This window comes from Apodemus sylvaticus, chromosome X, assembly GCF_947179515.1.
Source record: "Apodemus sylvaticus chromosome X, mApoSyl1.1, whole genome shotgun sequence".
Taxonomy (NCBI): domain Eukaryota; kingdom Metazoa; phylum Chordata; class Mammalia; order Rodentia; family Muridae; genus Apodemus; species Apodemus sylvaticus.
This window is the reverse complement of record NC_067495.1, coordinates 32,357,718-32,368,940: the sequence shown is the minus strand read 5'-3', so window position 1 is coordinate 32,368,940 and position 11,223 is coordinate 32,357,718. Positions and strand designations below refer to the sequence as shown.

The window sequence follows — 11,223 nt, the reverse complement described above, 5'->3', positions numbered from 1 at the left end:
TTATGTTTAGGCAGCAATGTTGATGAGACTTAAAGAGTGTACCTTCTGATCTTTCTAGAAGACACAGAGCCATAGCAAACTCTGTACCGCTGGCTCGTAGAATCCTTCTGATCACTCTTTTGCAATGTTCACTGAGCTTTAGGTGCTGGAGTTCTGTAGTAGATTAATCATTTGGAACTGGCCTCCACAACTTTGTATTTTGATCATTTGATCCTTTCTGTAATGCTCTCCCATACATTTCAAAGAGAAGTCTTGATGAGGGATGAGGACTACTCTTATATGTAGGTACAAGCTAACTAGTTAGTATGTAATTAGGGACTACATTGGGAGAGAAAGAAATATGGAAGGCATGAGGAGGGTAAAATAACAGTAAGAATGTCTGGGAACGTCCCAAGGAATCACACTATTAACTATTTATATTAAAAACCTTATAAGACACGTAAAAATTTGTATATAAATACACATAGTGTAAATGAAATTCACTCATCTGGGCTAACAATGCTTTTCCCAAGAGCCACAGATCATTGACCAAAACCTCAACAGGAGTTGTTGGTGAAGGCTGTCCAAGAGACTCCTGGAACATACACCCTGTCACTGTTGCCCTTGGTTGCCCACCAGAGGTGTAAGGTATGAAGACACTGTGCACTTCAGACATAGGACCCAAAAGCCCCTGAACTAGAACAGATCTGAAACCCTCCTCCCTGAGAACTAGCTTTCACGGTACCAAAAATTACTGTGAAGCCTTCTAAAGGACGAAAGCAACAGACAGTCCTACCCAGATATGCAACCTCTGAACCCAACAATGACCAGCAGGACAGGACAACACTAAGCAGTATTGGTGTAAATACATTAGAGGTAACCAACAGCTCTCGAATTGCACTTAAGAGAATCATGCCTGGTACTGGAAACTTAGCCACTACCCAGGGCTAGTGAACTCATGATCCTTGGAGGAGACCCTACAACCACCACTTTGCCAAACCAGTTTAATCCCTAACTACATTTTAAATATTTTTTAAAGATTTATTATGTACAGTGTTCTGCCTACATATATGCCCGTATGCCAGAAAAGGGCACTAAGATCACATTACAGATGGTTGTGAGCCACCATGTGGTTGCTGGGAATTGAACTCAGGACCTCTGGAAGAGCAGTCAGTGCTCTTAACCACTGAGTCATCTTTCCATCCCTTAAATATTTTTCTTATTAAACATTCATTTATTTTCTGTGATGGGGATTGCACATACTAGACAAGTGCTCCAACTGCTGAGACACATCCTCCGTCCTTAGCAAATGATATTTTAAAGATTTATTTTATTTTAAATAATGTGGTCCGGGTGTATGTCTGGGTGTGGGCATGTGCAAGTGAGTAATTGTTTCCTTAGGGGTCAGAGGTGCTAGAGTTACATGCAGTTTTGTTGTTGTTGTTGTTGTTGTTGTTGTTGTTACATGCAGTTTTTGAGTTACCTGAGGTGGGTGCTGGGGATCTATCTCAGGTACTCTGTAGAGTAGAAAGCTCTCTTAAGCATTGAATGATCCTAGGATCACAAAATAGTATTATACATTATATTTATGTTCACTTAATTTTTGAGGTGGGGATCTTATTATGTAGCCCCGGAAGGCCTGGCATTTACTGTGTAAACAACACTGGTCTTGAATTCATAAAGATCCACCTTTCTCTGCTTTTGGAGTTCTGAGATTAAAGGTATGAGCCATTATGTATATATCTCAGGTATTTTTATTTTTAAGCAGACCAGACTTATTAAGGAAAAGTGAGGAAAAAAATCCCAATAGTGAGAGGGTCTCTAAATAAGGAACACTGGGAGGGTATATTTTTAGAAGGGACTCGTAAAGCACAAAACATCATATGAAAATCATATGGACTGAACCATTTCATAATTATCAAGGAATTGGATCATGCAAGCACCATTAAGAGTTGATTTGTTGAAATAGGGATGACTAGATGGTTTTCATTACAGCTCTAGGTACTGGACTTGACTTATCCACTTTCCTGTTCATTGTAACAATCTTAACTCCCCTCTGGCTTTTTCATACACTCTCAGCCTCCTCCAGCCATACCTTGGGCTGTCAAGAACACACGGATCACTAAAGCATTTATGATGCAAAGGAACTGTTTCCAAATTTTATTTTTACTTCTGTTTTTTTCTTATACCTTTCTCCCAGTAACTAAATGCCAGGTCCTGATTTCAAGTTCTTTCTGTTTATTATCTTTTTTTCCTTTATTTTTAAAAATATTTATTTTATTTTATTGGCCCTTCAAGACAGGGTTTCTCTGCATAGCTCTGGCTGACCTGAACGTCATTCTGTAGACCAGGCTGTCCTTGAATTCAGGGGCTACAGCTGCCTCTGACTCCTGGGATTAAAGCTGTGTGCCACCACTCCCAGACTGTTTTCATTTATGTTTTGAGACAGGGTCTAGTGTAGCTCAGGCTGGCCTTGAACTTCTGGTCTTCCTGTCTCAGAGCCTCATTTGCAGGAGTTACAAACATATACCAGTACAGCTGACAATCATTACTTTAAAAATCGATATACGACTTGTATATTATAAAATTCATTTCTTTAAACTGGATGCATGCTTTGGCACACTGGTGGTTAAAGCAGGAGTGCTGGCCAGTATGGATTTGTAGTGAGATCTTGACTAGCTTAGGATACATAGTGGGATCTTCAAAACAACAATAACAAATGGTAATTCAACACATCATCAGACATGGCAATAAGCATCATGCTTATAAACTTAGAACTTGGGAGGTGGGGACAGGAAATCCAAAAGTTCAAAGTAATCTTTGTCTACACGGTAATGAATTCAAAGCAAACCTAAGCCACCTGAGATTCTGCTTCAAGAAAACCATGGCGGGGCTGGTGAGATGGCTGAGTGGTCAAGAGCATTGGCTGCTCTTCCAAGCCACCACAGGTGGCTCACAACCACCTATAACAGGATCTGGTGCCCTCTTTTGGTCTGAGGATGTATTAGCAACAGAACACTCAGACATTAAATAAATAAAATTTAAAAAAAGAAAACCATGGAATGCATTCATTAAAAGCAAATATCAGAGCAGGGCATGGTGGCCCACACCTTTAATCAGGAGGCAGTAGCAGTCAGATATCTGTCAGTTTGAGGCCAGTCAGTCTACAAAGTGTGCTTTAGGACAGCCAAGTCTACATAGAAACCCTGTCTTGAAAAACCAAACCAACCAAACATAAAACCTCAAACCAAAAGCAAAATTTCACGTGTTTAAAGTATTTTATCTCAATAGATTTAGTGTATATACAGTTATGCAATTTTCTTATTTCCTTTGTTTGTTTGTTTGTTTGTTTGAGGCAGGATCCCACGTATCCCTTGCTGGCCTTAAACTCACTGTTTAGAATAAGATGACTTTGAATTTATAATCCCCTAGCCTCCGCTTCCCAGATGTTGGAATTACAGTTGTGTGCTATCACATCTAGTTTTTGCAGTGTTGGGGAATCAAATCTAAGGTTTGCTTGCTTGCTTGCTTTCACTTCTGTATGTCCAAGCTTTCTTGTTCACCTGTCATTGAGTTTATTGTAGAGAAAAGTAACAGAAATTGGTTGGATAAAGAAAAGAGTTGGACATAGAACTAATGTTCCCCAAGCCTCAGCAGCCCAGTCATGGGTCTGCACAGTTCTTTTGCATCATGAAGTTAATCTTTTGAGCCATTCCATGTTGTAGATCCTCTGGCACATTTCGTAGCATCCCTGCTGGCGGTGGAGGCAAGGCTTCTCATAGTACCATCGTCGCTTTATGACTTCAGTAAGCCCATCAGTGGTGAGGATTCAGTTTAGGATCTTGTAGGCACCTTCCACATTCTCCTCCTGAACCATCACAGTCCTGGCAATAAACTTCAAATGTTTAGCCATGGCTTTGTATTTAAATCTTCCTTCTTCAGGGCCTGGGGCCTCTGAATTTGGACTTCCATCTAAGGCTTTCTTGATGCTAGGCAATCATTCTACCGAGTTACATCCTCAGCCTGAGTTCTAGAACATTTTCATCACCCAGAAAGAAAACTTGTGGTGGTCTTTCTTCAGTCTTCCCTTCCGTTCCCCTTCCTTCCCTTCCCTGCCCTGCCCTCTTCTCTCTACACTTCCCCTCTCCTCCCCTCCTCTTCCCCTCCCTTTCCATTCATCTTGGACAACTGGGGCTTGTGTCAACTTAACATAAAACTAGACAGCACAAGCTACATTCTCTTTTAAATTTTTACACGAGTATGGTGTATGTTTATGTAATCATGTTCACATACACGGTGTGTATCTGTGAGGAATATGTGGAGGCCAGAAGTTTACATCAGGTGTCTTCCTGGATGGTTCTTTATTTACTGAGATGGGGTTGAGCTAGTTTAGCTAGTCATCTTGCCCTGTGGATTTCCTGTCTCTGCCTCCAAAGCTCAGAGGTTACAGATGGGCCATCACACCTACCAGGCATTTGCATGTATGCTAGGGATAAAAATCTCTGGTCCTCCTGTCTGTGTGTTCTCCACTGAGCCTTTTCCAGGTCCCTCAGTTTCTTTCTTAATCAAGTGTTTCTTTCTCTACCAGCTTGGGAATAAAAATCTCAAGGCTGTTCATCTTCCAAAAGAAAAATATGTAGCGTAAGCTATTTGTGGAAGGGTGATCACTTTGTAGGCTATGCCTTCCTAAACCCTGGAAAACCATGAAAAGGCAGATTGTTTTGTCTCACCCTTTCTCTCTTCTGTCTCTGTCTCTCTCTTTCTTTCTCTCCTCTCCCTCACACCCTCCTCTTTCCCTTCTTTCTTTACTATTTAGCCCAGACCAGACTGGCCTCGCATTTTCTATTAACCACTCTAGCCTAAAACTTAATCTCTAGCCTCAGGCTCCCAAGTGTTGGGATTATAGCTATGAGGCAACGTTAAAAATTAATGTTTTTCAAAATGGTTATTTTTCTTAATTTTTTAAAACAGGGGTGGGGTTCTCACTAGGTATCCCTGGCTGGCCTGGAATTCACTATGTAGAGCAGGCTGGTCTTCTCACAGAAATTCACCTTCCTCTGCCTCTTTATTGATGGAATTAAACCATAAGCCACTATGCCTGTCCACCATTGTTGCTTTTGTTGTTTTCTCTCTTAGGAATCAAACCTGGAGCTTATACACATCACACATGCAGGTAAGCAGTCTACCACTGAGTTATACCTCTGGCCTCTTCAGTATGTTTTTGAAACCATAATGAATGTGCATGGCTAGAGAAAAGGATGTTCTGGAGAAATAATATCTCCTAAATCCAGAATTTCAAAGCCAGTCAAAAAGATTCCAAAGTCAGCCTGGGAAATACGGTGCAATCTAGGACATCCCTACAAAGACCCCGTGTCAAAAAGAAAACAAAAATAAACTAACAAAAGAATTGATAAATGGGATTGAAGGAAATCACAAATCTCTCTATAGGAAAGGAAACAATTCTCAGAGAAAGCCCACATGAAGAGAGAAAAATCTTCGCCAGATAATCATCTGGCAGAAAGTGTGAAAGGAAAAGTATGTCGAATTTCACAGGCTCAGGAAGATCTTGGTAAAGTGTGTGGCCAGTGCAATTTGTGCTTGATGAGACCCTAGGGAGACAGGAGTGGGGATATATGTAAACAAAACTATTTAGCTATTACATTTCACTCCAGTCAGAGCGAATATCAAGCAAAGAAACATGAAATGGTGAGAATATGGGGGCCAATATCCCTTGTACACTACAGGAAGAGTATAAATTAAGAGACTACACTCCAAACCTTAGCAATGAGGGTCTTCCAAAGCTAAAAATAGCACTACCATATGACCCAGTTATGCCATACCAAAGGATCAAAATGGGCATGCACTAAAGTTATTGAACACCTATGTTTACTGTGGCACACTATTCATAATAATTCTGTAGAACTGGACTGGGTATACATCAATGAAAGGATATATAAAAAAAAGAAAGATGGTATAAGCCGGGTGTGATGGTACACGCCTGTAATCCCAGCACTTGGGTGGCAGAGGCAGGCAGATTTCTGAGTTTGAGGCCAGCCTGGTCTACAGAGTGAGTTCCAGGACAGCCAGGACTATACAGAGAAACCCTGTCTCGAAAAACAAAAAACAAACAAACAAAAAGATGGTATAAATACACAATTGAGTCTAATTCATCAATAAAGAAGAAAAATATGGTATTTGCTGGTAAATGTGGAAAATGTATGAAAATGGAGATAATTGTGTTGAACAAAGTAAGTCAGACTCGGAAAGAAAAAAGAAATGTAGCCAGACATAGTAGTAAAGGCCTTGGATCTCACAATTCAGGAGGCTGGAGCAGAAGGTCTCTTACATAGTGAGTTCAAGGTCAGCCTAGGCTAAGTGAAATCTTTACCTCTTCATTCCTAAAACAAACATACAAATAAACAAAAAGAAAAATCTAAGTCCAGCATGGCTCTTTATTTTTCTAATTCTATGACTCTGGAGGCTGAGGCATCAGACTTGATTGCTTCTAGAACTTCAGAGCTATAAAGTGAGGTTGGCTGTGGGAACTCACACCCGTAATCCCAGAACTTGAGAGACTGAGACAAGATGTTTGCCACAAGTGAGAGGCCAGACCAGGCCTGGGATATACTATAAGGCCCTGTTTCAGAATCACTCCCTACTAGCTCTGCCGTGGGTAGTGGGTAGTGGGCAGTGGTGGCGCACACCTTTGATCCTAGCACTTGGGAGCCACAGGCAGGAGGATCTCTGAGTGTGAGGCCAGCCTGATCTACAGAGTTCCAGAACAGTCAGGGCTACACAGAGAAACCCTGCCTTAAAAAACAAAAAACCAGAAAAATTATCACCACTAAAGTACAAGACAGATATATGAAAATGGATAATGAAATGCATTATCTTATAGGATAACTATTTGGCAAGTGTATGAAGAAAGAAATAAATGAACTGAAACCGCACTGTGATAGAATGGATCCTATGGCCTTATGGCATATGCACAGGCATGTGGCACTGGTCCATGTGGTGACCACCAGAAAACCCGGAGCTGCAGGGCTGGTTTTTTGTTTTGTTTTGTTTTGTTTTTTTGTTTTTGTTGTTTTTTTTTTTTTCAGAGCAACAGTGTGACCATGTGTGTGCGCGTGGTACGTGTGCAAGGTCTGAGAAACTTTAAGTGTATGTGTGCACGGGTGTGTGGAAGCTTGCTTCAACTGAGTGCGCAAGAAGCCTGTAAACTCTAAGAAGCATCATGCCAGTTTTGGTGCGCGGACCCTGGGAGTGCTAAGCAGTAGGGACTTGTGGAGCGAACAGTGCGCGCGCACATCCTGCGCGCTTCGTGCGCATTGCCCACCAGCCCGAGAGTCTCGCTCGCTTGGGGGGCGGGGGTGGGTGGGAGAGCGGTGCGCACAGAGCACGTGTGGTCCCTTCTCGGGCCCGTGAGCGCGCACGCGCGCTGGCTGAAGAGTGACGCAGGGGCGAGTGCGGGAGGGTCCAGTGCAGCCAGCCCAGGCAGTGTGAGGACAGTGCGCAAGGTGGGAGGCCGCGTGCGCATGCGGACACGCGCGGAGCCGGTGCGACACGGTGGGGCCGGACAGTGCGCCTGTGCAGCCCGCGCATCCCGATGGAGCGCAGCGGTGGGAACAGCAGCGGCGGCGGCGGCGGCGGCGGCGGCGGAGCCGGAGCCCCCTCGGAAGGGGCTGCCAAGGGCTCATTGCTGCTGCCAGCCAAGCCCTTGGAAGTGGCCTCGGGGCGATCCTCACAGTCCACGACCCGGCCCGCAGGTGAGGCCCTGGGAGCGCCTGGGCAGGCCGCGCTGGGGACCCCCTGGGGGGCGGGGCGGCGAGGCCAATGGCTCTCGCCTGGACGCCCTTTGCCAGGGCCTAGGTCAGCCTGCCGCGGGGGTGTCAGGCAGGTGGCGGGGTCCCCTCGGGTTTGGCGAGGGTGTGTGGGTGAGTTTGGGGGGGCGGCTGGAGAGAGAGGAGCAGGTACCCTTTCCCACGGCTGTCCCCCAAGGAATGGCTCGACACCCCGAGGGGGCTTCCGGAACACAGACCCTGGGGGCGCGGGGGGCCGGCTGAGGTGTTCCATCTACCGGGATTGCGGCTGGCTCGCTGGCTCCCTCCCTCCATCCTGACTAACACGCGCAGACTGGGAATCAGCAGCCAGCCACCAAGGTTTCTTATGCTCTAGGGTTTGGGAAATAACTGTCGCATCGCCTTGGGGGGCAGCGAAGGTTCGCGAAGGTTCGCGAAGGTTCGCGAAGGTTCAGGTTCGAGAAGGAGCAGGGCTGCGGCCACTGCGACGACGACCCCTCCCCCTGCTTGTTGCTGAGGTAGTGGTTTCGCTACGGGGGCGTCTGGCCTCGCCGCTGCCCTTCTGTTACGTTGACAGAGTGGCGATTGAGTGTCCTAGCCCACGGGACTGCAGCTGAGAGCTGGGGCCAGGGCTGTGGGGGTGCGGGTCCCTGTCGCTTCTGCCCAAGGGGAACATCTTAAGGAAGCTGGGAAGATCGTGATAAGCAGCGGCTGCGTCTTCTGGTTCTGGTGCTAACCTTCTGTGTACTTGCAGGTGGTGCGCGGAGGTATACGCAGTGAGGAAAAGGATTTTATCCGGATTTTCCTGGCGACATTTTAAAAATGTTAATGATAACTAATTTTATTTTTTTTTCTGTTATTGCAGTTTAACATTCAAACGAAAACAGTCCTTACACAATTTGTAGAATTTGGGAATTATCACATCGTGGAGTATTTCATATAAGGTGGAGGGGGAAAGAGGAAGGACATCAAATGAAGAGGCGTTCTGGGTTGTTTATTTGTTTCTTCCTTTTGAGACAGGATCTTGCTGTTTATGTTGATGTGGATTCCAGTTAGCCTTCACGTCACCATGACCAGCTTGCAGATGTTCCCTTAGTCACTTGAACCATTCTTTTTGTTGGGATAGAGGGGACTATCTTACTGATCTGTCTGTTGCATCATTCATAGAAGGGAAAGAAAGGCTAAATTGATTTCTAGTCTGTGTTATCGTGTGGTATTAAATGCACAACTTAGTAAAACATTACAGGATAGTGATAATACCTACCATTTAAATCTATACTTATGTTTTCATTCCTTTTACTTGAGAAACTCAGGCCATATCTGATATGAACCCAGAACCCACACATCAGAGTCAGCTCCCTCTGGTAAAGGGGATCCCTTGCAGTAAAACATTAGAAAGGTGATGTTGTTTGAGTTAACAGTTTTCTTTGGTTGGGATTTGAATTAATAGAATATTTAGACGTTTCTTGTGGTTATAGAAAGGGCTGTATGTTTAGATGTTCAGTTTATCTGGGATTTTAATTTACTTGAAGGAATTTAAGGGGGGAAATTCTTTTTCCTATTGCTCAGTTGCAGTGTGGACACTAGTTTTATTTTGGAATTCCTAAAATAATTCTAGGTTTTAAATATATAGCCTGTTATAACCATTTCGAAGTCATTCTTAATAGTTATGTGAAAGAACAGGTAGAATGTTTTAAACTTTATTTCAACAGGGATGGCATGGAGACAGGTTTCTATGATGCTATATAACTCATATTGGGCATGAATTCATGTTCCTCATCACCAACATTTCTGACTAAAGTTTGTTTTTTCTTTTGTGTGTGTTCTTGTGAATTGAGGTTTCCTGTGGATGTGTGAGGGTGTGCTTGTGCCACAGGTTCAATTTAGGTCTAATTCCTTAGGTACTTTCCCTTTTGTTTTTCTTTTTGTTTTTTGTTTGTTTGTTTGTTTTTGTTTTTGTTTTTTTAAACTAAGTCTCTGACTGGCCTAGAACTCATGGTTTTGGTCAGGCTGCCTTGTCAGGGAGCCCCAAGGACCCGCCTTTCTCAGTCTCCCCAGTGCTAGACTTAGAAGCCTACTCTACCATATTGAACCTTTTTCATGGGTTCTGGGATTAAGCTTAGTACTTGCATGGCAAATACTTTACTCACTAAACTTTCCTCCCAGTCCCATTTTAATGCTCTAAAGATTTATTTGTTAATATATTTTATCTGTCTTCTTGAACACTACAAGAGGGCATCAGATCCCACTATAGATGGTACCATGTGGTTGCTGGGAATTGAACTCTGGAAGAGCAGTCAGTGCTCATAACTGCTGAGCCTCTTCAGCCCAGGAACTTTTTTTTTTTGGAGTTTCAAGACAGGGTTTTTCCATGTAACAGCCCTGACTGTCCTGGAACTTAACTCTGTAGACCAGGCTAGCCTCGAACTCAGATCTCCCTGCCTCTGCCTTCCATATGCAGGGATTAAGGCATGTACCCCCTACCACTTGGTCCCATTTTTAATTTTTGACTTGTAGTTTTTAGTTAGTGTACAAAATAGCAGGTTCCATTCTGACATTTCCATGCATGCGTATCACTGTAGTTTGCTCTGATTCTCCATTACCCTCCCTTGTCTACCTCCCACCTCACTGGTCACCTTCCCAAATATCCCCACTCTGTTTTCATGTCCTTTACACGGGTAGTTTTGAATCTAGCTTCTACATATGAGGGGAAACTTGATACCTTCTTCCCCCTAAGGAGGGCTTCTTCACATTCTTTTTATCCTTTGCCCGCTCTGCCTCCCCTTCCCTTTGTTTTATGTTACTTACTAGTAACCTAGGCTGGCCTTGAATTGGGGGAAGATAACTACTGCCTTAGTCGGCTCAGTGTTGGGAGTACAGGCATATGCACTACATACAGCTTTCTGAAGGGGAGGTTCTTTTTTTTTTTCTTTTAAAGATCTACTTATTTATTTTATGTATGTGAGTACACTGTAGCTGTCTTCAGACACCCCAGAAAAGGACATCAGATCCCATTGCAGATGGTTGTGAGCCACCATGTGGCTGGGAATTGAACTCAGGACCTCTGGAAGTGCTCTTAACCTCTAAGCCATCTCTCCAGCCCAAAGGGGGGGGGGGTGGTTCTTAATTATACTTATTGTAGAACCATTTAATGAATGACTCTGATAATAAAATTAGTTTTCTTTCATCTTTTTTATTTTTTAAAGATGTATTTATTGTTGTATTTAAGAACACTGTAGTCATCTTTAGACACACCAGAAGAGGGCGTCTGATCTCATTACGGATGGTTGTGAGCCACCATGTGGTTGCTGGGATTTGAACTCAGGACCTTCAGAAGAGCAGTCAGTACTCTTAACCGCCGAGCCATCTCTCCAGCCCATAAAATTAGTTTTAAGGATGAGGATATAGCTCAGTGGGTAGAGTGCCACCTAGTATGCTTAAG

General features: G+C 43.8%; 1 pseudogene; it reads right to left on the bottom strand.

Annotated features, from left to right (window-relative positions):
* Nucleotides 1-3,641: 3,641 nt before the first annotated feature.
* LOC127674342 (28S ribosomal protein S21, mitochondrial-like) lies at nt 3,642-3,892 on the bottom strand (annotated as a pseudogene).
* Between the last annotated feature and the right edge of the window lie 7,331 nt (nt 3,893-11,223).